Here is a 27,636-nt window from a genome sequence, read left to right as displayed (position 1 = left end):
AACAATTAATCTTCACCCGAGCAAGTATAAGTAGAAATTAGATTACAAGGTTAAGGAAAGGAAGAAACTGCTGCATCATGAGATGAAAAACATCTTGAGAGCTAACATCAGCCCCTAAGAAACGTCACTTTCCATTGGTTACGGCAGATCCCGTTATCAGGGGTGGCTTCGCCAATGGAAATCATCTCTTCGTATTTCCAACTGGCAGAATTTCATCGATGGTTGTGGCACCAACTCCTGCCTGTTTTGGAAGTTGGTTACTGGTAAGACTGGTCAGGCACATATAGCGGGTAGTGCGTCAGGAAAAGCATGGACTGATTTTGTCACTAACACTCTAGGTAAAGCCTTAAATATCCCAGAATGTATATGTGATTGGAGTGCACACTGGGAGTGTACCTTTTCACAGTCTGACCTGATTAGATTAACAGTTGTAAGAACGGTTGGGCCCCGATGTACTTTGTTATGCTGTTATGAAAATAAATCCTGAGATTTGGAGCAGAATCCTATTTCCTCTCTTTAAGAAGATCATTAACTATCAGATACCGGATTTCGGGAAAGATAGCATCCTAGTACTTAAAGTACAGGCGAATTCATTTTTTTCCCGTTATTTGAGTGTATTCCGAGGATATGTAATGTGCATCAAAGAGGTGAGGTGATATTGCGGAGGGGTTATTTCTGTGTATTTTGGGGTTTGTAATGTGCATCGGTTGAGATTTATTTAAAGTACAGGTGGATTCAGTTCGTTTTGGGGTTTTCTCGTGCAGATCTGCGATTTGCCCGGGGAGATGCGTTTTATGGAGTGGGGCTGGGCACAGTGCGTTCCTTCCTCCCTTCCCAATGGGATTTCCACTGTACCAGCGTACAGTTGGTTATCCTCCCCGCTGGAGGTTGGAGGATTTGGTATGTGCAGCAGATGGGGATATGTGTCTTATGCAGACAGACACATTTGGGTACGAATTTCCGCCGTAACAGTTATTTATTTCTCCTGCATGGGGGGGGGGATTGTTTATTTACCCCTTTTTTTATGTGTTGCAGAGAAGTCTAAACAGAGGCCTTGTATTGCTTTCATTATCAATCACACTTTTAAAGTCCCTACGAGACCCGATAGCATTGCGTGTTTTTTTAAAAGTTTGCCGATACTTTCTGAAATGCCTTTATGGTGCAACGACGTGTTTCTGTTACGTCATCCTGACGTTTTCACCTGGGAAGTCTACATGCTTTGGAAGAGGATTGTGGAGGAAGGAGCGTTGCATGCAGTGCACTGGCAGGTATTTCTTTTTTTTTTGCGAATTTATAATGCGCTTATCTCGTAGAAGCGCCTGGTATATTTAATGACGATATTTATATTCATATCAAGCCCATACACAGGTGGTTCAGAGCGCGACAAGGCAAGGGAGAGGAACAGGGGAGAACAAAAAAACGATGCGTTTGTTTTTCCTATTTTGATTTTAGTTGCACCAGCAGCGGATCTTTGTGTGTCTTCTTGGCTGGTATCCCCATCCTCTGCTCCACCCACCCCCACAGAAGTGGTTTATGGCCGTGCCGCACACACCGAGGGTATTTCAAGGCAGATTCGTCTGCCAGCAGCAAGTCGGGTTGTACGCCATCTTCACCCTTATCCAGGGGTGGAAATGGATTGGAAACAATTTGGTGGGGGGTCCCACAAGGGTCGGGGTGCGGGCGGAGTTGAAGGGGGCGGTACCTAAAGAGGCGGGGTTTGGGGGGAGCAGAGCTGGCAGTTGACCTCGATCAAAGGAAACGTCCAAAATAATAGTTTAAAACGGCGCAATTAATTTCATGTTGCTTCTTTTCCAAACTATATATCAATTCCACTTTAAACCACTTCAATGGCACTGGTGATGTTACTTCACTATGTGAATAATAGTTTTGACCAGTGTTGCGAAGTAAATATTCTTTAAAATGCACAATTTGTATCCCATGTTATAAAAAAAACCCTCCCCCTTGGGTATTATTCAAACAGGGTCAGTAAAGGAATGAATTGCCATTTACAACTATGGGCCACTTTTTCATTCGTGCCCGAGACCATTTAATGGCCAGTCCGACCGCACATGTACACAGGAGCAAACCGTACCAGCCACCTGTGCACCTAAACTACCAACAGCAACGTTAATCTACACTGTGATCTGAGCTCATGCAGAGGAGTATTTTAAGCAGACTGAAAGAATCGTTAAGAAGAGCAATTACTCTAGCCAGGGCTTTAAGTGGGGTAAGAAATCGAAGGGGGGGCCGGCCCTCATTTGGGGGGCGTGACTTGTGGGAGGGGCGTGGCCTAAACAAGTACGCAAACCGTAAGGTATGCACACAAATGTATATAAATGTTATATATTTGTGTGCGTACCTTACTATCGTTTGTGTACTTTGCAAGCCATCTTTTATAAATATCTGTTTATAAAGGATGGCTTGCAAAGTACACAAACCATAGTATGGTATGCACACAAATATATAACATTTATATATATTTGAGTGCTTACCTTAGCTTTGCATAGTTTTCAGCTCATCTTTTTAAACATTTTGGGGTTTATAAAAGATGGCTTGAATTTTCAAGCCATCTTTTATAAACCTCGAAATATTTGAAGGAATCCCCAGGTTTGCCGAGGGTTAAAGACGCTTCAGCGACCTGGGGAAACAAAGGGACAGTAACTGCCTCTGGTGACCCCTCGCGCAAGGGGTCACCAGAGGCAGTTCCCTTGACTGACGTAAGTGGCAGCCAGTCACAGCGTCGTTGTGGCTGGCTTCCATTTCTGTCAGCTTGAATGACTTCATGACGGGCACATCTCCCGTCGCAGCTGCGGTTGCGGCCGCAGCGGGATAATGTGTCCCGCCAATCTTGTTGCGGTGGGACCGGGGGGCCCCGGCAGGGCCCTGGCCCAGCCCCATTTTTTGGAGACTGCTGGGACCAGGCCCCGGCCCACTTAAAGCACTGACTCTAGCTAATGGTGAAAGAGCAGATAGTATGTGGGGAAATCCTGGTTTAAACCGAGGGATTGTCCTGGAACTTCATTGTTAAAACCTGCTGTTTTCTGTTCGCCATAAGCACGTTTTCTTTTACTTGAACCACACCCAGCACAGCTCCTGCAGCTCCCCTCTGAAATCAGTTAGGTGGCTGCATCGTGTGGGATAGTTTCAATGATAATAGGGGTATTTATTTATTCATGCAATGTTTGTCAGATACCTGTATATTTTTTTTAATGCAATGTTTCTCGGATACAAGTATCCAACAAACATTGCATAAATAAACTTGGTCGTGGCTGTGGACTGTAAATTCCTCTGGTGACCCTGTGCACCCTGAACGGGGTCACCCAAGGAAGTTAGTTTGCTTTTCCTGCAGCTATGAGCTGTATCAAGTCCTGCTGTGTACATGTAGGGGGCGGAGCCATCAGAGCGCTCATGGCGGCAATAAGCTTCTCCGCCCCCCTACTCCGTGCAGCCGCGCGCGCTTTCTTTTTTTTCCAAAGTAACCCAGCGCAGTGCAAGGGTTTGGGGTTTGCAGCAGCTGACTCTGGCCAGATCCCGTGATCCGGCTACAAATCTGGTGCCGGATCACTGATCTGACGAGAGCCGGCCCAATGACCAGTGCTGCCGTTATCTGCGCAGCACAGCTTTCACTGTTAAAACCGCAATGAGCTCACTACGACGGCATGCAGTTCCCTTGGTATGATTTCTGTAACTTTACTGCCTTTTACGAGGTGAGGGATTCTGAACATTGCAGGGAGATGTTCCTGACTTTACCGCTTAGTGCTGCCCGGCAGTGCATTGAGCTGTACCGGCCAGCGTCTGTACCACAAGATGTCTTTTTTGACCCCCCCCCCCCATATTTCTTTCTCTCTGTATAGGACCGACTTCCTTTATTTCCCTGCAACTTCCCTGATTTTCCTGCGTTGTCTCACTGACTCGGTGCCTGCATGTTGCTTTGCTAGTATACAGTGAAAATGCAAACTCCTATGTAGTCTTGCCAGTAAGATAAAAATGAGTATTTAGCCCTAAAAACTAGCCATACTGTAGGCAGAGGGCTTCAATCTGTGGGGCGTGTGATCCAGGACGGCGAGAAAAGAGAAAATACATGCTCAGTCAGTGCAACGTGATGGGGGCGCGGGAAATAAATGCAGCCTGGACATGCGCTTTCCTGCCTTTGGATCGCGTGTTCACGCTGCGTTGTTGCTTCCTGCTGGTACCGCCCGCGTCTTATTGCCCGGTGAGGGATGCCGCTTCTTGGCTCAGACCGCCACACCACAGTTGGAGGGAGTGCCAGGAAGCAAGCGTTTCAGGCCTTTGTCGGTCCCTCTACTTCCCTCTCCCCCTTTGGACCCACGCACACTAACCTGTGGGGAAAGGTGAGCAGGGGGGCAATGCTGGTTCCCCCTGTGCCCCTCTCCCTCTGTGCCCCATCTTGCTTGGCCATGGGGGAAGAAGAGGCGAGCGGCGACGGAAGTACACATCGCCAGTGTTGTATGATATCCAGCTCCCCCACAGCAGATTGCTGGGCCCCTCAGCAATCTGCCGTGGGGGAGCCAGATAATACAACACCGGTCCCCCTGCTTTGGCTGTCCCTCTGCCTCTTCTGGTCCATGGGACGGCGCTGGCCGGGTCTGAGATCCGGCATCAGATGTCTGGCTGGATCTCGGGGACCCGACCTGCCTCAGCCATGACCAGGCTTTACCAAGACCCCAGCTTTGCAGAGGGAAGCTGGGGGCTCGGTGACCAAATTTAAGCAGGGCTCCTTTCCCCAGCCGTCACGCTTGCATTTCCTGGCTCTATTTGCTCATCCTGTTTGTTTTTTCTGTCCTGAAAGGGACACCACGGAAATCAATAGGCCATGAAGATCACTGTGGCGGGGAGGGGGGTGGTCACTGTTGAAAGCAGGCATTCTACATGCTGAACACATTATTGTTCAAATGTGTGTTTTACACATTCAAAGGAAAAAAGTAATTTCCAAACTCAAAAACGCTGCTGAAACCTGCGTTCACTAGTTTTCTTCGAGATGTTTTTTTTTTCCCTGAGCACCACACCACTACTCTCTTTAATTTGTGTGCCTCTTGCTTTGTGTTTTGTAACAGGTTATTATTTATAAAGATGTTATGTTTTTACAAATAAATTAGGAAATTAAACTGGGTTCATGGGTGCCAAACGGAGGCAGAATTACCCCAACCCATCCCTTGGCTAAACACATTTTATAGCACTTCCTTTTTTTATGAGTAATTGCAAAAGTCATTCGATTAACACGTTTTGCATATATTTTTTTTGTTTTCATTGTTTTGTTTCAATTCAACCTTAAACACAGTCTCAGCAATGGTCTGTCAACCTGCTGATCTACCCGGGAGCCATCTACTGTAAAGCAAGTCCATGCATACCTTAATGTACTAAAATCACTGCATTATCAACAGTACCTTAAGTGCACCATTGCCATAGAAGTGATTTTAAAGTGGATTTCATGTATATCATCCTGCTGTGGGTGCCAGGCCTTCGCCTGCATGTGGCACCATATGTTGCAGAGGAGCTAGGGGCCCTCGTGTCTGGCATGGCAGCCGCGGCAGTCTGCTGCTACGTCAGCGGTAACTGCAGTATAAGCTACATGGCTATTACTCAATGTTTTTCCGAAAGTTAGCTCGGTGACTTAAGAACTACTGTGTCGTATTCTATGTAAGATATGTAAATTCATGATTTGAATGCCAGCGGGCTGGATTTCTCAACTGTTAAGGGTAAAATATAACAAGCTGATGCTCTTTCTCTCGCTCGATTATTTTTTTGTCTCTGTGACTGAGTATGAGTCACGTTTTTAGGTGTGTGCCCCGACTGCTCTCTCTGCCAGCTGGGGTGGACTGGCCAATAAGAACCTTGGAGATTTCCCAGTTGGACCCTGCACCCTAGGTCCCTTTTGTGTGCGGGGGAGCATGTGTGCTGACTGGCAGAGTGTAGTGCGCAAATATTGGTACTGTCAATCTGGTAAGTCTATAATGTTTTTTTATTGTACTTTTTCGATTGCAGGAACACAAATTGGCTCAATCATCCCATCTTGGACAGCCAAGTCCCCAGCAGCAATGGCACCATAAAAAAATCCTGACATCTGTATTAGGACTTGCCGACGGTAAGAATGCCTTTTTAAAAAACGACTGTATTTTGCTGTGGGTGATGGTGGGGTAATTTTAAAGGTAAAGTAGGAGTCACAATCAGGGATTTCAAACCTATATTTTAGGCTGTTCCTTTCTCATGTCCAGTTTGGGACCATATTGAAAGTTTGTCTCATGTGGGAGTTGCATGTACAGTGCAGTGTGTACTCTCTCCTGGTTTCCCAGCGCTGCGTCCTGCTTACTAGCTGATGCCTAACGCCCAAGAGCTGGTTTTAACCCCTGCTCATTTTTGAAGTCGCAGGTAGACCCATGTATCCTTGACTAACTGTTTTCATTGCAGCAGCATCGCTCCAAGCGTCAGTGTGTCAACCTAACCACCTGTGTCCCAGCAAGAAAAATCCAGTGAAGCACTTGACCCAGTCACGCAGGCAAGTAAGGATTTCTTTACCCTATGTAATATTAGTTGAGTAGAAGTGCTGAAGGTTTATATCAGCCCTGTGCAATGTGCATCCAGATGTGGTTTTCGCTGCCAATCTGTGGCCTAGTCCAGGACCCCACACTTCAACAAAACATTTGAGCTAGAACTTCACAATCTGAACAGGGAGTCTTCTGAGACTTGTATTAATGTGGTGTTTTTTTAATCCAAGCAGCATTTCTGACACATTTTTGCTGAGTTTTTTTCCCCTCAAGCTGTTCACATGGTTTCGTTTGGGGACTTCCCCACCCTTCCTCCCCGCAGCCTTTACACGTGGTTTGTTTTAATTCTTATGTGGTGTTTGTCAATTTAAATCGTTTAAAGCATTTTTATAATTTGAAAACTTGAAATGGTTTTAAAAAAATAACGTAACATAAATTAACGTGGGGGTTTGCAATGTTTTCAGAGTTGGACTCCTTTTTTAGATGGATCGTTGGTACTAAGTGAAAATATCTTTTTCACTGTACCGATTTGGGGGGTTCGATTTAGAACGACTGCTCTGTGACCGCACAGAGCAGGCAACTATCATACTTGTCAAGCCCCTGTTGCACACAAGTGCGCGCAGGGGCTGACCGGTGCTGTGTGCCCCAGCAGGGTCGTCACAGGAGGAATAGGTGAGTTTTGGACTGTATGTGTGTGCGCATGTGGGTAGGATGCGTGTGTTGGGGAAATTGGGTGTTCAGGGGGGTCACCCCCCCTGATTGACGAGTTAATGAGCGGTTGGGGAAGATGCAGGGCAATATGTAATTTCATACAAAAACGGCCGGAAAAAAAATCAGTCTTTTTTTGTGTTCGGGCTTTAAAATGCAGGAATAACACAGAACTGGATAGTTTCCTAGTGCCCAAAGATGGTAGCAATCTCAAATGAAAAGCATAAGGAAAGGTGAAAACGGACACGAGAAATGCAAAAACACGGAAATATGTCTTTTTATTTATTGTTTTATTTTTTTTTTTGCATTTTGGGTTCACTTGGATCGCAGTTGCTGTTAAGCTGCAGTGTGTGGTTTGTGGCGCTACATTAGCAAGCCTGAAGCCAGCACTATTAGGCGGCATTTGGAAACAAAACATTATCAAAACAGACCAGGGATTTGTTTGTACGGCAGCTGCAAGGCATACACAAGCAACAAGACACTGTTAAAATGTGGCCTCAGTACCTGCAAATGCTTTGGAAGCTTCTTACCACATTATCTGGGGGGACAAAAGCCCTTTACAGATGCTGAGAGTAATTCTGCCAACAATTCTCGCTGTCAACCAGGTAATGCTTAGTGACTGTTCAGCAGAGAAATGCTGACGGCACAATTTTCCGCCGCATTACTGACCTGTCCTTTTCGATCAGTACAGAATTGATATCATGCTTGAAATATTGGAGAAATATTTTGTGAACCAATTCAGGGCAGAGCAACTGCATCTATAGTCATTGGCATTAACTACTTCCTAAGTTACCACCGACTTGTGTTGGTATTTGCTTGGATGGTGCTCCTTCAATGTCTGGTGCTAGAACTGGGTTAAAAGCAAAGTGTTGGTAGTATCTCTGTATATATTGTGGACGCACTACGTGATTCCCCCGGGAAGCTTTGCCTGTGCGCAATATGGAGAATGGACTCTCAGAGGTGCTGACTTCTGTTGTAAAGATTGTGCTTTTTATTAAGATGCATCGCACAAGAGCCCGTCTGTTTGCCACATTATGTGCAGAAATGGGAGCTGAACATGATGCTTTGTTTCACATAGAGGTCAGGTTGCTCTCTAGGGGGAAAGGTTTTAAATTGTGTTTAGGAACTCGGGAACAAAGTGAGATGCTTTCTCCTGGGTTTAGACCAGACGAAAGAAGATTCACGCTGGCTTGTACTGTTAGCTTATTATGGCGACCTCTTTGAAAAGCAATTTTTTTTTTAACCTCTCCCTGCAAGACACGGAAAAGAAACCACATCATTGGCTATGAACGCAAAAATGTCAGCATTCAAGAAGAAGTTGGAGCTTTGGAGGAGGAGGGTTAATGTCTGCATTCCGATGCATTTCCATTATTAGCAGATGCTCTCGAGGAGGCGGAGTATCCTCTTTTCATGTTTTGCTGGACTAATGGGAAACCATCTCAGAACCGCTCTTAAAAGTACTTTCCAGAGGACAATTGTAGCATCAGTGACTGAGTGGTTCAGCCTTTCCTAGCAGACGTAGGGGCCCGTCCACCTCACAATACACCTCCAGGAGGAACTAATGGAACTTCAAAGTGACCGTCTGCTGGAGAGCCAATTCAAAAAATTGTCCTTGGGTGGATTTTGGCAAAATGCTGTTTCCTACTTTATCCAAATGCACAGTCAATGTACTGTTACCTTTCAGCACCTCGTACCTTTTCAAGATTGGATTTTCAACACTTGCAGCCCTAAAGACTAAATATTAGTGAAAGCTGGAAGAAAACCTGTGGTTGGCTATTGAAAAAAAGGAACCCAATAGTGATGGCTGGCTGCTGAAAGGCAGGCCCACCCTTCACACTAGTTCTCCAGTATGCCACAGTCCAACTTGCTAGTGACTGCATTGATAAGTAATCAAGTTGTACTTTTAGTCAAATCCCCTGTAGCAAAGAATTCTGAATGCTGCATTTACAAATATTTGCCCTCTAATTAATTTGAGTTATTGCAAGCAATGGTTTTGAAAGAATGTTGTTTGGCACCCACACCTCCATTTGGCACCATTCTACACCAGATAAACATTCTGGAGTCCATGTGTAGAGGGGCCCAAGCCAGGTACCTTTTTTCTTATGGAGGGCTTGAGGGGTCAAAAATGTTTGAAAACCACTGCCTGTGGAGCAAAGGTCTTCAAACTGTGGGCCGCATCACGGGTTTGGGAGTTTGGGGGTTGGGGGGGTGGGGAGGTTCGGGTGGGGTTTAGTTTCGCGGGAGAGCCCAGCATGAAATGTTAAATTTTTTAAAAAAAAAAATAAAGATTTATCTTCTTTTTTTTAGATTGGAGGAAATGGGCAGGGGCGGCTCACATGGTTGGACTGGACCATAAAACTGTCTCAGCCACCAATGACAAAGTGGCCCGCAGTTGCAAATGGATATTCATTCCTTTAGTCACAGACTGTTTGAATAGTACCAAAGGGGGTGTTTGTTGTTAAAATGTAAGGAAATTGTGATATTTAAAGAATATTTATCCAGCAACAATGGTCAAAACTACTAGCTGCATAGTGAAGTAACTCATCAAACTGGCCCACATTGGCCAATAAAGTGGCTCATTTCATTTTGACTGGCCTACACTAGCATTTTGCATTTTTGGTACGGGCATCAGCCTATTACCCTATAGGCCAGTCCGAGCCTGGCAGCTCATCCATAATGGGCGCTGGCGCGTCCACCCAATGGCCCCCTCACCCATTATGGAGGAGCTGAGGAGCTAGCCCAGTGAAACACAAGCACTGCTTCAGCTGCTTTTTCCAGCTGAGGGAGTGCTCCTGGGCTGGCTGAACTGTCAAAGGGAAACACCGTTTGACAGTTCAGTTCCCCAGCCACACATGCTCACTGAGCCATGCAACGCTGGGGGCGTTTGCTTCGCCAGCCTTGCATAGCTCATTGGAAATGCTGGCTGGGGCACCCATGTCTGTATGTGCAAGGGGGAGCTCCTGCGCCTCCTTGCACATGCGGACAGAGCAACCTGGAGCGGGGCATTTCAGCACCCACACGGAGGCCCCCTACAGAAGGTACGTTTATGTTTATTTATTTTTTATTTAAATATGTGTATGCTTGTGTTATGAGTGAGAGTATGGCGATTGGTGCTCATTTGAATGATAGAGGGGTGTGTGTGTGTGTGTGTGTGTTGGTCCGTTGAGCTGATATTGGCGAGTGGGGGATATAGGGGCGAAGGAGGGTTGTACAACAAAGGCATTTTAAAAATGGCTTTGTTGCACAATCCTCCTACCCACCTGCCAAAATCAGCTCTCCTTCTGAGGTGCTGTGGAGCCCAGGGCACAGGGATGGTATTCATTTTGCTGGATATCTATCATAGATGTCCAGTCAAAAATATCATGCTTTCCCACTTGAGCGCCAATTACAGACTGTTTGGCTTTTTACCTATTTTTATTTTAAAGTATGCTCTAAAAAGCAACATTTTAACCCATTATTTAAAAAAAATGCATGGGTGGAAAACTCCTGACGAACCCCCATTGATTGGTTCGGACTCCCTCGCTGCTCTCGGCCGCAATGGCATTTTTGTGTTAAAAAAATCACCACCTACCACTGGCCCTCAAACTGTGCTAGGAACGAGGTGGGGGTAGCCCAGAGACTGTGGTGGGAGCAGGTGGGGGAGCCCAGGGACTATACTGGGAGTAGGGTGTGTTGACGGCGTGCAATAGTTCATAGCCATTAGTACATACTGTCCGTTTCGCATTTTCAAGAATGTTTTTTTATTTAAAAAAAGGCAAAAACTTAATTGCTATCTTGCTGGCACCACTATATATTAACATATGTTTTGATTGCTAGTTTGGCTGAGCACTTATCCTCCCTGGTCCCTAGGGGACAGTGCACGTGTGGGCTTAAACGGCAGAAGTTTAATGTACTAAACAAACCTTTGCAAAATCCCTGGTTGCTTTAAAGTAGTCCATTATCCACGTGCTTGCTGTGCCCTTGTGTGCGACGTTGTCATGTGTCGGTAAGGTGCATATACAACTCGTACACATGACCGCATCTTCAGTGGGTACGAGCTAAATCATTCCAGTGCTTTACTGTGAAGGAAAGAGTTGCACTGACCCAGCAATACTCAAGATTTTACTCTGTCGTCTGCTTAAGAACATTGCAGTGTTGCGTAGCCCCTGTGAGAATGTGTCTATTGTGTGTATATAGAGAGCACAATGCTTGTAATTTTCAATAAGTTGCCCAGACAGCTGCATGCCAGTGCACAGACACCCGCTGGCATAGATTTCTCTTGTGTGGGGATTGTTGATGTGTGGCTTGTGTAAAGCGTGTGTGACTTTCGCAGCATCTTTTAATATTGCTTAATTCTGAAGCAGGGTGCCAAGTGGCAACGTTTTGTTTGGCTAGCATGAAGGCTGGCTACGTTTTGAACTGTGTGGCAGACTGTTCGAGCCGCTGTGTGGTACGGGGTGTGCTGCACACACAGCCAGGTGTAGTCTCAGACTGGGGATGGTTGAAACGCCCTGATGAATGAGTTCTTTGATTCCTGCATTCCTCCTTCTGGTGGCACAGGGTGCTTTGGGCTTAGATTTGCTGTTGTGCTTCTGCGCACATAAAATGGTTGCAGCTATTGAAGAAGGGAGAGAAAAAGACTCCTTTAACCAACAGTGGACAGATGCCCCCCATCTATTTATTTCTCTTAACCATGCCTCCAACCTGATAATTGCTTTCACTTAAGCCATTGAACACCAGCCAACTAAAAAAAAAAGTGGCATCCATTAATTGTCCAGCAACTGAATTTGCATTAAGCGAGAGTCTCAACGCACCCTCCCCCCTTTTCAAGCTGGGGAAGATTGTTGAGATTTGTGTAATGTGGAAAGTGTACAGGCCAGATACTCTTAGAAGTTCAAGGTCAAAGCACCCCTAAAGAGGTTCTGTAAAGCTGCCCCCCACAAAAAGTGAACTGTCTGGCATTCAAAGACTCATTTTGTATTGTAATGCTTTTGAATGTAATGTTTTCACTGCTGGAAGTTACGGATGCTATACCCGTGAGGCAGAGCTTTTTACGCCATTTATTTTAAAGAGCACATAGGTGGCTTGTTTACCCTCGTTTTCCATTGCCTTTTCGGTTCACAGTAGGGCTAGTTGTGCCAGCCTTAATGCGCAGGGGACTGTGTTCTAATTCCCCCCATGACTCATACTCTACTCCATCTACGTTTAATTTGTTCAACACTTTGGGGTATTCTCTACATGATTTAATATATAGAAATGTAAGTTTCGGGGATTACTGCATGTTTTAGTTCTACTTATGTCACATTCTCTATATAGGTTGATGAGGACACCGGAGGGATTTTATTGCCGCTTCAATGCGGTTTGTTTTTTTCTCAACCACTTGACCTTAGCAGTTAATCCAAGATAGTTTGCCTGTTCACTTTATTGAATGCTTTCTAGGGATAGTGATCCCGAAGATATCATTTTTGATCATTATTTATGATGATCTGGTGTGAATGATTTTTATGGTTTTTCTTTTTCTCTAATGATGGGACCAGTTCATTCTTGTTAGATGATGTTGAGCTAGTTTCTTGCTTGTCTGGATTTTTCAGCAGCCTTGTGTATAAGAGGGCTGGCGCGGTAGCAGGAGTTTTCTGACCTGGGCGTGAAAGGAGTGCTGTAAATTGCTTTGCTATTTGAAAGTGGGAGGTCACTTTATTCCCTTAAGGCAGTGGTCTTCAAGCCTTTTTATGCTGAGCCCCCCCCCCTTTAGTAAAATAATTTCTGCCCCTCCCCCCGCCACAAATGCTTTTATTTTCTATAAAAAAGTCAGCATAATCCTTAAAGCCCCCCACCACCTGGCATCCTTTGGGCCTCCCAGTTTGAAGGCCTCTGCCATAAGACGCCCTAGCTGTTTAGCATACAGAGGCCCCCTTTTCGTGGGTGGAGCGACTGCTTCCCAGTTCCACGCAATGACTGTTGTACTGAGCAGGCTGATTGCTTTCAAACCGTCGCCAAGTAGGAGATAAATGCTCCTACTGGCTGCCCCTCTCTGGCTTTAATGCTGTTGCTGCTCCAATGCCCCCACAATGTTCCACACAAATAGTTCATGCCTTCCTCAGATAGGTTCAGCCGACCCTCTACGTAATAGGTTATCTAAATGTATCCGGCTGTGGTGCATGTGTGAGAAACCTTGCCTCTGCAAAGTTTACCCATGGCTTGGTTTAGTTTTTTGCAGGACTTTTCCACTGCTATGAGCGCTGCACTAGTTCAGTTGTAGTGCATAATTTATTGCACATTAGCGATGCTTATGGGGCCGGGGGTGGGGGGTGAAGACTTCAGACCCTTCTGGAGGATAGTGCCTGGCTCATATTAGCAAAGGCCTTCCTGCTAAGGTGTAATATTTACTTTTTGTTCCCCCAGTAAAGAGCACTTTGGTCATGGGTTCTGTCCCTGCATACCCTACTATTTCCTGTGCATGTTGCTGTCTGCAATCTGGGGCTCTCTATGGTTGATCTTTACATTTAAGAAACTGAAACAGGTGCTTGTCTTTTAAAGGACACACACAAAATGACTACAGCATTTTAGGTACAAGAGCTCTGCAGGTAAGAACGTATTGCCTCAAGAACACCCACCTCTAATTTTGCGAACAGATGCAACTAATGAAAGCCACAATGGCTGGAAGTCTTTGAGGAAGTTAACCAAGCACCAAGAGATGCTTCCCTCATAAATCGGGACACATCAGGCAGGAACATCCATAGCAAGCCCACTATAAATTAATGATTTTGGGTACAGACCTGGTTCACAAATACTTGGCGCATGCTAAATTTACTTTTTTTATTTCCTCTTTTAAACAATAACTCAAATCATGGCACTCTTTGATTCCGACAATTCTTTGTGCATTTGAAAGGATGGGGAATTTGAGCCTTTGCAATTCCTGGTGAAGTTAATTGTAAATTGCTGATATAGGGTATCGATGAAAGTAGAAGAGAAATACTTGAAGAAAAGGATTTCAAGGCAGTCATGCTTTTCTAGTTAGGTAAGCAATGTATATTTTTTTTGTTCACCTATTTGATGTTTTGGGGAGGTGGGTACCTCTGACGTCCCTAGGCAGAGTCATTACCTTTTTTTACACATACAGATGAAAGCTGCACAATGCCCACCTCATTTACAGCACCTCTTTCCTCTAGAGTAACTCTCTATAGTATAGATGGTCTACTGATTTCTCTTATGTTATTGGCAAAGCGCTATGTAACGCCCTCGGGGACCATAGTCCAGGTCAGAGTATGTGTGCAGCTAGGACAGAGAATGGATTGGTATTGGCGAATCGCACTCTGCCTCCTTAAAGTTAGGTATAGAGTCTTTTAGAATGAAAGTAAAACAATATCATCAGGTTCTTCATCTGTTGGTGAATTTAGTCCCATAAAGTCAGCCGACACATGTTTCGGCCTTAGCCGTCTTCAAGTCCTTGAAATTGAACACCTGGTTTGGTGACCAGGTTTGTAAGTTGATTGTGAAAATATCTGAAACAATTTTCTGATAGTACTTGATGATGAAAGGTTGAGTCCCGAGAGACCCGTCAATGGCTGGCGCGTTGTGCTAAAAGTCTTTAGTGGTGCTTGGACATCCTGGATTGGTTCCCCAAATCGAAATTCCTAAAGTATGTTTTTTGATATTTTTTTGTTTTGAATTTTTTTTTTTTTTTTTTTTTTTACCTTGGATGCAATCCTGATAATTTAGTCCACGGGTTGGGGAACGAATAGAGCGTGATTCGCAAATAGCAATCCGTTTTCGGTCCTATTCATTCAAGGTCTTTGTGTTGGCCTTGTGGAATTGGTGACACAGCTCACCACTATTTATAAATGATTGTGGTCACAGCGCACTCTCAAGGGTATGTACCCATACAAACTGTGCAGCTACACTGAGTTGTGGGTAGCTGCATGGGGACGGAGGGAAAGCCCCCAAGGAGAGCAAGAATTAGCAAAACTCCAAGGGGGCAGATAGGATCACGCTTAAGGGGGAGTCACCCCTGTGTACAGCTCAGGCAAAATGTTTGTTGTATTGGTAGTTGCAATATGAAGTTTCAACTTGCCTTTTTCATACCTGCAGCCAAGGAACGGTACACAGGAAACATTTGATGAAATAATGAAAAGCTATAATTGAGGCTTTAAAAATAAAGGTAGAGGAGAAAAAGCAGCTACTGGTGGAATCTGGAAAAAGAAGATGCAGTGAAAAAAACAAGAGAATTATATTGTAAAAGCTGATGGGTGAAAACTGACTATTCCAAAACTTATGGCTGTTCACAAAAGACGGAAAACCTAAGTCTTTTGGCAGGGATGGCTAGTGTTCTTCATTCCTCCTACATTCCTTCCTCAGAACCTGCCTCTTATTTCACCTGGACAATTGATAGACACAGCATTAAATCGGCAGATGTCTGTGTAATGTTGCAGTTCACAGAGATGTAGCTGCGCAACAACTGAAAAATATTGGACTATAAAGTAACCCGTCAATTGTCTGTTACAAATGTTTTGTCGGACAGATCTAATTTGGCAAGCTCAACTCTATCACCACGTCTTCTTAACAGTGTGTTCTTGTTACAGTATGACGGTCATGCCTGTTTGGACAATGAAGTGACACCTACACGTTACCACACACCTGCGCACTCTTTCAGATTACGTTTTTTAGAAAAACAATGGAATTGGAACATCCCCACAACTGGGTTTGGTTGCTATGTCAGCCCCTGCTACTAATCTACAATGTAATTGCACCTAACATGCTGCTCTGTGAAACTGAAGATGCAAGTGCTCTTTTTGTGTAGAACTATTATAGTTGATCTGGTGAATTTGTAGGTTGGGGCCAACTTGTAAATGGTACATGTTTTTGTGCTATTGGATTTCTTTTGGGGGGTCAGCTAATGTTTTCTTGGGTGTGGTGAATGGTCGAACTGATTGCTAGCTGCTCATAGTGAAAATGGGTGAAGATATCGGCAGTCTTGTCATGCAGGTTGACCTTTAACAGATTCTGTTTAGGTCACAAAGTATTTTAGTGCAGTGATCTGTAATTGTTGGAGTTTATTGGGTGTGATGCCATGTTAGCTAGAGGTGAGTTATGAAATGAGGGAGTTTAGAGGTTGGTTCGTGACATTGTGGGGTGGATTTGTAGTTTTGTTTACTAAATCGGCAAACTTTAGTTAATGACATGTGAGTGCTCTAGCAAAGAAGGAAAAGATAGTAACGGCTGCAAATTCCATGTTTTCCTGTACACTATCCATAAGTCTAACCCTATAGTAATTATTTTAAAAAAAAAGATTTTTATTAATTTTATTCAAACCAAACACTCAGTGCATTTTACAAACAGTTCAATTGTTCACTACTTAATCTTGGTCACTGCTCCCCCATCCCACCCCCCCTTTATGAGCCTATTTATTTCTCTCACACTGTATCTGCCGCACGTGGCGGGGTCTCGCTTCCCGTGGATTCTGTCAGATCTTGTGTTGCTCCAAACAATTCCGCTATTAATGATTTCCATGCCATCAGGGTTCCTGCCTCCTCCCCCCCCCTGCATTGCTTACCTCTTGCCATACCATCGTTTCTGCCTCCGCCCATTTCTGCAACTCTTTCACCACACCTCCACCCGTGGCCTGTGACACGTCTTCCATCCCATGGCAATCCTTCGTTTTGCAAGCACATATGCTAGATCTTTCAGTTTACCAACATGCTTAAGTTTCTGTGATCTGGGGAACCCCCCCAGCAAGCAGGCCCAGGCTGTATCTATGATGATCGTGACCCCCTTTTCCGCTAGTTTCTGTGCCACTTCACCCCAGAAACGCTCCATTACTGGGCATGACCAAAACATGTGTGTCATGTCAGCCTTTTCCTCGTCACATTTGGGACATGCTTGTCGTCCAGCATTTTCAAACCTGGATATCCTCAGAGGTGTCATGTATGCTCTGTGCGTTATATACACTTATATTTCAGTCTCTCGTTCCTTGACACCTTCTTGTGGTACCCCAGGGCACGTTCCCACATCACATCCTCTATCGGGGCTCCTACTTCCGCTTCCCAGTCTAGTCTCAATTGTGTCAAATCCTTCCCGACCTTAGACATCACCATCTCATACAGTCTAGAAATCTCATGCCCCCCTTCCGATATATCATATATTGGCTCTATGATAGCATCCGGTTCTTCTGCCAATACTGTTTCAGGCCATGTTTTCAGGATTCTCTGCACCATTCTATGATATGTAATATACTGGCCCGTATGTAACCCCGTTTCCTCCCCAAGCACTTCAAAATCCGTAATAGTCCCCTCTTGCTAGATGTCCCCTAATGTTACCAGCCCCACCGATTCCCAGTGGGTCCTGATTATCACCCTCAGCTGCTTATCTTCCCCTGCCAATGCAACCAGTGGTACCGGCAGGGAGCATGGGAATGGGTTCTCCATCATCCGGCATGCCCGACGCCACATCTTCCACCCAAGCATCATCAACCTAGGGCGCTCTCTCATTTCTGACTTAGACAGCCAGATCATCTCTCTTAAGAGAAATCGGGCGCAAACATGTCCAATCAACCTAAATTCAGGGGTCGCTTCATTTGAGAGCCATTTGGCCACATATTGCAGCTGGCTCGCCACATAATGCACCTCAAAATTAGGCACTTTAATCCCCCCTTTTTCATAAAAGTTCTGCAGCTTCGATAGTGCCACTCTGTTCCGGGTACCATGTCACAGGAAATCCCTACGCATACTGTTCAGTTTAGCAAAGAACTTCTTGGGTATCATGTATGGAATGTTACTAAAATAATGCAGGAGCTTAGGTAGAACCACCATCTTCAGCATTGCACCTCGTCCCATCATTGCTAGGGGCAACTTCACCCAGAAATTCATACACTTCTCGGTGCCTATGTTCCTCTTCTACCGTGTGGTACACTTCTATCCCAAGGTACCGGAAAGAACTAATTGCCCATGGTATTTGTAACACCAGTAACTGTCTCACAGGGGTTCCCTTATAGCTGCCCTATGGAAAAATACTACATTTTTGAGGATTCACCACTATCCCAGACAGCCCTGCATACCTCTCCATCACCTCCAGGATGTACTGGAGATTTTCTTCCGGGTACCTCAAGTACAGCAACAAATCATCCGCATATAAGGAGATCAGGTGTCGTTTCCCCACCCCACCTCGATACCCATGGTATCATATTGTTGTCTGAGGTATATTGCTATCGGCACCAGGGTTAATATGTAAAGCATCGGGGACCATGGGCACCCCTGTCTGGTACCTCTACTAAGTTGCCACCTCTTGGATATCACTGATCCCGTTCTAACTCTGGCCAGCGGCTCACTATATAGCATCTTCGCCCACCTTATGTAACCGGGCCCCATACCGTACCCCTCGAGGGCCGCCAGCAGCCATGGCCACCTGACCGTATCGAAAGCTTTTACCACGTCCAAGGACACAATCGCCATTTCGTTTTCAGTCTTACTACCCCATTCGACAACCCGTTGGAGTCGCCTGTGTTTATGAGTTATAATCCTATTTGGGACATAGCCCGTCTGGTCGGGGTGTATTAATTTGCTAATTACTCTTCGCAATCTGTTTGCCAAGACAGCCGTCAATATCTTGCTGTCTTGGTTCAACATCGACAAAGGTCTGTAAGAGCCACAGCTATGTCCAGGTTTGTTGGGTTTGGGAAGCGGTATTATGATCGCCTCTCTGAGTGATTCCGGCAACCGTCCCACCTCAAACGCTTCATTGAGCATTTCTAACATTGGGGGGAGCACTTCATTTCTATATACTTTATAAAATTCACTCGGGAACCCGTCCGCCCCTTGGGTCTTACTAGTAGGCAGCTGCCTCCCCACTTCTTCTAACTCCTCCAGAGTGATTGGTGCATCTAGCTCCTCTCTTTCCTCCACACTTATCATAGGCAGTCCTATGTCTTTTAGTGTTTCCGTTATCTCCCCATGGCTGCTTCCCTCCTCATCCCTATATAGCAATTTATAATAATCCGCAAACTCCTTGTTAACTCCTTCTTGGGTGTCAACTACACTACCATCTTCTCTTGTTATCGTTCTGATCGTGGGTCTGGGAGTTTCGCTCTTGTATAGCCATGCTAAGAGCCGTCCTGTTTTATCCCCTCCCGCACGCTGTCTCTCTATATACTTTTTGTAGTTGAGGTTTCAGAGCCTTTCCCAGTGTTCCGCACATTTCTGCTGCAGCTTAAGAGCCAGCTCAGTGTCTTTGCTTCCATCCTTTAATGCCCTTTCTAGTTTCCCTTCTGTTCTTTGTAGGTCAGCCAGAACTCCGCCCTGCAGGCCTTTTTGATTTTGCTATGGCAACCCTTCGCATCACTACCTTGAAGGCTTCCCATAATGTACTTGCCGAGTCAACGCTACCCGTATTCGCCTCGAAGTAGTTCGTAATCTCCTCCCTTATGTCCTCTCTAAAAACTGGGTCCTTGAGCGCCTCTGCTCAGAGGCGCCATGTCGGAATCCGTGCTCTCGGGGGGCGGTATTGCCACCCGACAATCAGTGGCGAGTGATCCGAGAGGACCCTTGCCTTATATTCTACCTGAGTAATCTCTGTTATTACATCCGACGTAGCAAAGACATAGTCCAGCCTTGTATGTAGCTGCTGTGGGGTGGAATAGTGCGAATATTGCCTTTCTTGGGGGTATTTCGTTTTCCACACATCCGCCAGACAAAAGTCGTCTAGCATTGTCTGCAATGCTTTAGCCGCTGGGGCGGGTCTATCAATCTTGCCATCTGATCTATCTACCTCGGGGTTCAGTACGCAGTTAAAATCCCCGCCCCAGATCACCGCACTACCCACACACATGCTAAGGTTGGTGCACAGAGTTCTGAAATATGCTGCCGTGTTCTGGTTGGGGGCATATGTATTTACAATGCTTATCTCCTTATTCTCCACCAACCCCCTCAATATGACCATCCTCCCATCCGTCTCCGCCACTTTCTGTAATAGTTGAAACGGGATGTGCGGCGCCACCCAGATAAGTACTCCTCTAGCATAAGCAGAGTATGTCGAGCCCACCACAACCCCTTTCCATTTCTTTACAACCAACTCCATCTTTTCCTGTGTCAGATGTCTTCTGCAGTAGTGTAATAGCTATCTCTTGCCTTCGCTGGTACAACATGACCTTTTTCCTTTTCAGATAACTGTTAAGTCCCCTGACATTCCACGTGATTATTTTAAGATCCCCCATGGCTCGTTAAAGTTCCTCTTCCCTACCTAAAACAGATCCCTCCCGCCCGCGCAATACAGATTCAACCATCCAACTCTTCTATGTAGGCTCATGTTCAAACTTAAACTCCCCAAAACTATATACACACCAAACACTCCGCCTTCCCTCCCGCCCACCTCCCAGCCCTTCCCCAACAACACCCTCCCCTACTGTTGCCCAGCTCCATCCCTGGATCTCAGGCACCCCACATCTAGCCCTGTCCAGCACAAGCCTATGCTCAGTGAAGCCGCCCTAGTGGCCACTTAAAGGCATGGTCTAGTAAAAATTTTTATTTCAAAAATAGATAGCCCACATTAAAAAAAAAATACTAGCATCCTCCGTTTTAAAACTTCCTATGTAAAATTTTGAGATATTTAAGCTCAAAAGCAAGCACAAGGGCGCCGCCATTTTGTGAAATGGAGGCCCTCCTGTGCTGGCTTTTGCTGCACTAATGAAGGAAAAGCCAGCCAGCTGTAGTAAATAAAGTCTACCGCTGGGTGGCTTTCCCTTCATTAGTGCCGGGACTCAGAGGACGCGGACCGGAGACCAGAGCAGGAAAGCTGCAGCTGAATCTCGGTAAGTGCTATTTATTTATTTTTACAAAAAATAAGCACTAGCTGCGTTTTTTTTTTCTAAGTTTTCCGGGCTGGAGGAGCCCGGAAAACTTAGAAATAAAACTGCAGCTTTAAAAATGTTGTATTTATGTTTGCGGTCGCTTTTGAAGCGACCGCAAACATAAATACAACGTTATTGTGTTGGAAAACGCTGCGGTTTTAAAACCGCAGCGTTTTCCAACACAACCGCGTTGTGTCTGCCTGAATCTGCTTTTCCATTTGGGGCTCTCGGGCTCCCGGAGCCCAAAAGACCCAAATGGAAAAGCAGATTCAGGCAGACAACGTAGCATTTCCCATTTGGGGCTCTCGGGCTCCCCACGGGGAGCCCGAGAGCCCCAAATGGAAAAGCAGATTCAGGCAGACACAACGCGGCGTTGCGGAAAACAACCGCGTTGTGTCTGCCTGAATCTGCTTTTCCATTTGGGGCTCTCGGGCTCCCCCCGGGGAGCCCGAGAGCCCCAAATGGGAAATCGGCTGCAGGTAGAAACACTACGCGGCATGTAAACACAACTGCGTGTGTTTCTGCCTGCTGTGGCTTTCACTTTGGGTCTCCGGTGGAGCACCGGAGACCCAAAGTGAAAGCCACAGCAGGCAGAAACACACGCGGTTGTGTTGGAAAACGCTGCGGTTTTTCTTTCCAAGTTTCTCAGGCTCCTCCGAGCCGGAGGAGCCTGAGAAGCTTGGAACGAAAAACCGCAGCGTTTTCCAACACAATAACGTTGTATTTATGTTTGCGGTCGCTTCAAAAGCGACAGCAAACATAAATACGTTTTTAAAGCTGCGGTTTTATTTCTAAGTTTTCCGGGCTCCTCCAGCCCGGAAAACTTAGAAAAAAAACCACAGCTAGTGCATATTTTTTGTAAAAAAAATAAATGGCACTTACCGAGATTCAGCTGCAGCTTTCCTGCTCTGGTCTCCGGTCCGCGTCCTCCGAGTCCCGGCACTATTGAAGGGAAAGCCACCCAGCGGTAGACTTTGTTTACTACAGCTGGCTGGCTTTTCCTTCATTAGTGCCGCAAAAGCCAGCACAGGAGGGCCTCCATTTCACAAAATGGCGGCGCCCCCGTGCTTGCTTTTTCGAATTTTGAGCTTGAATAGCTCAAAATTTTACATAGGAAGTTTTAAAACGGAGGATGCTAGTATTTTTTTTTTTTAATGTGGCCTATCTATTTTTGAAATAAAATTTTTTACTAGACCATCCCTTTAACTACTAGTTCTCAGGGGTGGGTTGCTTCCGTCCCTTTGCTCCTATTTCCCATTTTATTACGCTTCATGTTAGTACTATGCAGCTCCTACATGCATTTTATCCACTATATTCCAGTCCATCTGGGGCACAAGGCCCGAAGGCTACACAATGTCCATCCGGTCTCACTTTTTCTACCATGACAGGGCCACCCTCCCACTTACCCCCTCAATGTCCATGACACAGGCTCCTCAGTTGTCATGCTCCTGACGATCTCGGTCCGCCTCTTGTTCCGGGCAGCCCTGCAGGTCCAGCCATGACACCACCTCATCTGGAGTGTCAAAGAAAAGAGCTCTGCTCTTGTGCAGCACCTTCAGTTTCGCCGGGTACAGAAGCATATACTTGATGCCAGCCGTACGCAGCCTCCTTTTGACGGCCACGTAGCTATACCTCTGCCTCTGCACCAGCATTGGGTAATCCGGGTATGCCGTGATGTTGGTGGATGCTCTCTCTATTGTTCCGCCCTTACGAAAGTATTCCAGGATCTTCTCTCTGTCTTTATAATTCAAGATCCTCGCAATTATCGGTCTCGGCGGGGCCCCAGGTCGTGGTTTCCTCATCAGGGCACGATGCACTCGCTCCACAGTGAACCCCTGTGAGAGCTTGTCTGCTCCTATCTCCTGGAGGATCATGTTCTCCACATAGTTTGTGGGGCCTTGGCCTTCCTCCCCCTCCGGCAGGCCGACCACCCGTATGTTATTTCTTCTCGCCCTTCCTTCCGCTTCTTCCACACGATTTTCGAGATTGGCAACCTGCTGTTTTAACACGTGGACCTCTTTTGCGTTATTTGCGCTGACATCTGTATTGATCTTCACTGCGCTTTCCAGACCACTCGTTCTTTCTGCCAGTGTCGCAACGTCTTGTCGTAGCAGGGTGAGTTCAGTTCCCACCGCATCAATTTTGTTCTCTAGGGCTGTCGGCGGGTCCGCCATTGCTGAGCCCCATTTGGTGCTCAATTCTGTTATGGCCGCCAGGATCTGATGCTTGTCTCCTTCTGAGGCTTCTTCTGCGGGAGTCGCGACCATGCTTTGTGTCGCTGTTCTAGGGGTCCTCTGTGCTTTTGCAAAGACCTTCATTGTAGGTTGTTTGGTCTTAGCTCTTAGTCCTTTCACTGACATTGCGCTACCCTTCTTGCGTGTCTGGTTCCGACTATGCGGTGTTGTTGTGACACTCCCAGGTCCTTCAGTCGGTGGGGTTGCTATCTCTGCAACTTGCTTTGTGCTATGGTGCGTGAAATTGCTTATCAAGTGGATTGTATCCTCCCACGTTTATTCTCCACATACAATTTTTGTTGGCACACGTTTTCGCTGTCGCCTCCTTTTGTGATTGGATTGCCTGGGCACATGCAATGTAAGCAGAGTTTGGGTGCACTTTTTTTGAAGTTATGTTACACACTCTCACTCTGTGGCTATTGGTTCATCTTCTGTAGCCCCACCGTGCATCATCAAGGGATACAATAGCGCTCTACTTCACAGACCGTTTTCAACCTGCTAGGTCGTTTTCCTGTAATTGTGTTTCACTATGTTCATGCCGGACTGTCCTTGATCACAGTCCCACGTTACGCGCACTGCGCTTCTCCTGGCTTGCTCGTGTGTCTGTAAACACTCGCGGGCCAGTTTCCAATCCTCTCATGCAGTAGCAGCCCCTCCGTGTGCAAATTGGCTCTGTAGAGTCGGATGACACGGTATTCGTGGCAAGCGACGCCTGTCCCGAGCGCTTCTGACCTGCTCCGCGGGTTACAATGGATATTCGCTGCTGCAGTGGCTCTTCGTCGTGCAGCACCTTCCTGGGCTGCTCAATCCGCTCACATTGACCTGTCCTTGTCACATCTAGAGGTCTTACTGTAACAAGCTTTGTCCAGAGCTTGCCATGTGTTAATGTGGTTCAGTCTGCGAGCTTGTGAATCTGATCGCCTCTCGTTAATGGAGGCGCCCGCCAACTCCAACGGCTCTCCAGTAGTCCACAGGGCTCAAAGTCACTTTATAGCACACATTCATTTTGACTCGGGGTGGAAATTATGTCATTCTGCACGTCCGCCGTACAGCTGCCTCTGTCGTTCGCCTCCCGTTCAGCCTGCTGCACGCTCCAGTGGACCGCGTCAGAGCCCCGCATTTACCCGAGGGCTCCACCTGCACGTCCTCGCCGACCTGCTTTTCCGGCAGGCGGCTTAGTCGGCGGCCGCACCGGTCACATGCCTGCGCCTGCCGCAGTTCGCGCTGCCAGGGGGCACCCAATGTCTGTCCTTCCTCACAGGGGGCCGGGTCCGCTACAAACGTGCCGCGGAGTGCGGTCCACCGTCATCCTCCTTTTGTCTTACTTGATTCCTTCTGTATTCGCAGGTCGGGCAGGGCACAGCGCTATCCCCGCATGCATGCCGGTTACAGTGGCCGCATCTTAACTCCATCTGCAGCTCATACTGGATGTGCTCCGGCAATCTGCACAAATCTTTGTTCTTCCAGGCTGCCATTTTGTGGCCGACTGGCCGCGTTCGGTCCATGCAACAAAGTGTCAAAACGAGCGTTCTCATGAGCTGAGTGAGTCGCGCGTGGGAGCATCTTTTTCCTGCCATATTCCCACGTCCATAATGCCTTTTTTTTCCTGTAGTAGCCTGCAGTATGGAAGCACTAGCATCCTAGGATCATTGTGGGATCACGGAGCAAAGCAGAAACCCAGCCTACTCCATGGCTGCCCAAGCCACGCCCCTTGTCTAACCCTATAGTAATACCACCCATCTTGCACACAAGGAATCAAAACCCTTTTCCTAAACTATTTGAAAGCACCATCTCCTGAAGTTGTGTGCAATAATCGTTCACAATTTCAGACCCATCCTAAAGTTGTCACAGCGTCATCCTGGAGTAATCCGCACCATCCTGAAGTTGTCATGGGGGTCATCCTGGAGTAATACAAGATCATCACTGGAAGTAATCAGAACTCCTCTTGGAGTAGTTTCTGTGGTAACTCTTGGTAACTCTAGAGTCATCTCATTTGAATATTTCGGCCTATACACATACTTCAGGATGGTTTCGGAAGATCTCCCTGAACTAGCCATGGATGACTCTAGGATGGAGTCATCTGATGACTCAAGAATGATTCCAGGAAGATCTTCCTTTTTGACTTTGGACGTTTATTCCGACATATATCTGTCCTCCTCCCATCTCTACCTCTTAGGTACCCCCAGCCTGTTTGTCTAGCTGCCTCTGCCTTGGCGTGCTCGCACCTCCCCCCCTCGGCGCGCTCCTGAGCATCACCATCTTGGTCTGTCTAGGCTACTATTGTCCGTCAGTGGCGCTGTCTAAAGCCTCCAGCAGCGGAACTCATCTGAACCGCGAGGCCGGGACCACCAGCGCCGGCCTCGCTGGGACCCGGGTCCGAGCCAGCGCAGGCCGCAGACCGGATTTGTCCGTCTGTCTGTCCACCTGAGACAGCAGAGGTGAGCTATATACCTGCGTGCGGGTGCAACTTGGGAGGAGGTTGGTCGGGGTTGGAGGAGGGTGGGGCAAGCTGAGACAGTAATGCACTTTCTGTCTGTGTGAGTGCTGTTGTCTCTCCTAGTACGAGTAGCAATTTCTCTTGTTCGCAAAGCAGTCGCTAGGTGTACGCACCGGCACCCCTAAGAAGTACTAGTCTCAATAATGTCACATCTCCATATGCTTTTGCTTTTATGGCCCTCCCCTATTTCTGCCTATACTGTCAGTATTTCTATTTTTGATTGTCATTGGTAATAGATTTCGCTATTGTTGTTGCTCGTCACACTGGCGCGTCTAATGCTGTCTTTTCGGGTGGCTGTGGTGTGTTAGTACTTCCTTGCATTTTCCAGGTGACTGCCAATAGTATCCCTGTAATATCTCGAGCAGCAGTTATTCTGTCTTTTTTACATTGCCTTTTCTTTGGCGTAATATCCTCCATGTGTCTGCCAGTTTCTTTCACTAATACAGACTCTCGGGTCTGCGATGCCGCCTCTACCACTGCACTTCTGAAGTCAGGGTTTTTGTCTGGTCCCCTGCCCTGATCAGTGATATGTTCTCTTCATCGCCCTCTCTTTTCTCTTTTTCTGTCATCGTGTTAATGCTGGTGTCCCATTCCTTATGTGTACACAATGTTTAGCTTTTCAGTTTCTGCCTTATTTGTCTGTCCTTATTAGGTTTCTTCAGTTTCTTTCACAGTGTCAATGAAACCGCGTCTCAAGTGTCTTTCTGTTGTCTGTGATGCAATGTTGGGCAGTGCATCTCTTAGCGGTCCTCCATTCTGCTTCCTTGTCTCTGGTGTCAGTAGCATTTCTGTGGGTGCCTGTCCCCTTGTGGTCCTTGCTGATGATTTTCCCCGACAGCTACCTGGGTTGTAATTAGGGTATCTCTGAGTGGTTGTCTCTGGCATCAGCGTTGCTGTTTCCCCTCGTGCCTGGTTTGCATGTTCTACTACTAACTACGTCTTAGTTCCCTGTGTATTTTTGATATAAAGGCGGTCTCTTTAAACACATTATTTTTTTTTATCTGTCTCTGGCATCAGTAATGCAGTTTCTCACACTTCAGTTTTGGGCTCACTGTACTGCACAAAAACACCCAGACTTGCTTGTAGTGGAAAAGGTTGCTTTGATGTGACAGGCCAAAGCTCACAAATAACCGCTAACCTGGCTCCCTGGCCTTACAGACTAACACAAAATGTTTTAACAACCAATTTAATAATTCAACACTTTCAGTTCCCCAACAAATAAATCATGAATTAGTTCCACTTCCTCCCTACCTATCACTTGGTCCCTACCGTCTCACCCAGCCAGTTATCCCCCCAAACTCTTGCCCCCCAGCCCCCTTGCTCCTGTCTTGCCCCTTCTCGCCCTCTCCCTCCTCCTTACCGCACTGTACCCTTTATCCTCCCACTGCCAAACATATTCTTCCACCCCTTCATCATCACCCATGTCATACCATTACTGTTGTGAGCACATGCTCGGGCCGGGCAGATCCTCCTCCTGTGAGCCTGGGGCGCCCGCCCCACCACTCCGTCGGCGTCTTCTCGGCGGGGCCGCAGAAACCTCCACCTTCCTCCCCCTCACCTGTGACCGTCCCCTCAAGCTGGGCTGTGGATGCCTTACTAATAATCTCTAAGGCTTCCCTCAGGGCCCTTGCATCCACAAGACCCTTCCTCTTGGCCCCTTGTCCCACCATGGCGTCCTGCAATACCAAGCTAGAGGTAAATATATAATTAATTTACCGCTCCGGCCCTCAAGTGCTGCAGCACATCTGCACCCCTTTGCGCACCGATCTGACTCCCAACAAAGCCCCCGAGCCAAATTAACTGCCCATGTGCGTGGCCTGCCCAAAAACGGGAGGAGGACAGAAGGCTACCGCCCCACCTTCCCAAAAGAAGCTCCAAACA

General features: G+C 46.7%; 1 protein-coding gene across 16 annotated transcripts in view; it reads left to right on the top strand.

Annotated features, from left to right (window-relative positions):
- Positions 1-240: 240 nt before the first annotated feature.
- ZNF821 (zinc finger protein 821) overlaps positions 241-27,636 on the top strand; it is a 363,282-nt gene continuing 335,886 nt past the window's right edge. For 3 of the 16 annotated variants that reach the window (XM_069635486.1, XM_069635491.1, XM_069635479.1), the window contains exons 1-3: positions 1,019-1,268; positions 6,004-6,103; positions 6,427-6,518. The gene's annotated coding sequence lies outside the window, so the exon portion shown is untranslated. Of the gene's footprint in view, positions 264-844; positions 951-1,017; positions 1,269-6,003; positions 6,104-6,426; positions 6,519-14,061; positions 14,209-27,636 lie in introns of those variants that run through there. The other 13 variants (XM_069635490.1, XM_069635477.1, XM_069635481.1 and 10 more) reach the window with 12 other exon arrangements.

Source organism: Ambystoma mexicanum, chromosome 1q (assembly GCF_040938575.1).
Source record: "Ambystoma mexicanum isolate Mex_15411 chromosome 1q, UKY_AmexF1_1, whole genome shotgun sequence".
Taxonomy (NCBI): domain Eukaryota; kingdom Metazoa; phylum Chordata; class Amphibia; order Caudata; family Ambystomatidae; genus Ambystoma; species Ambystoma mexicanum.
Note: the sequence above shows the minus strand (reverse complement) of the source record. Positions and strands in the feature narration are given on the sequence as shown.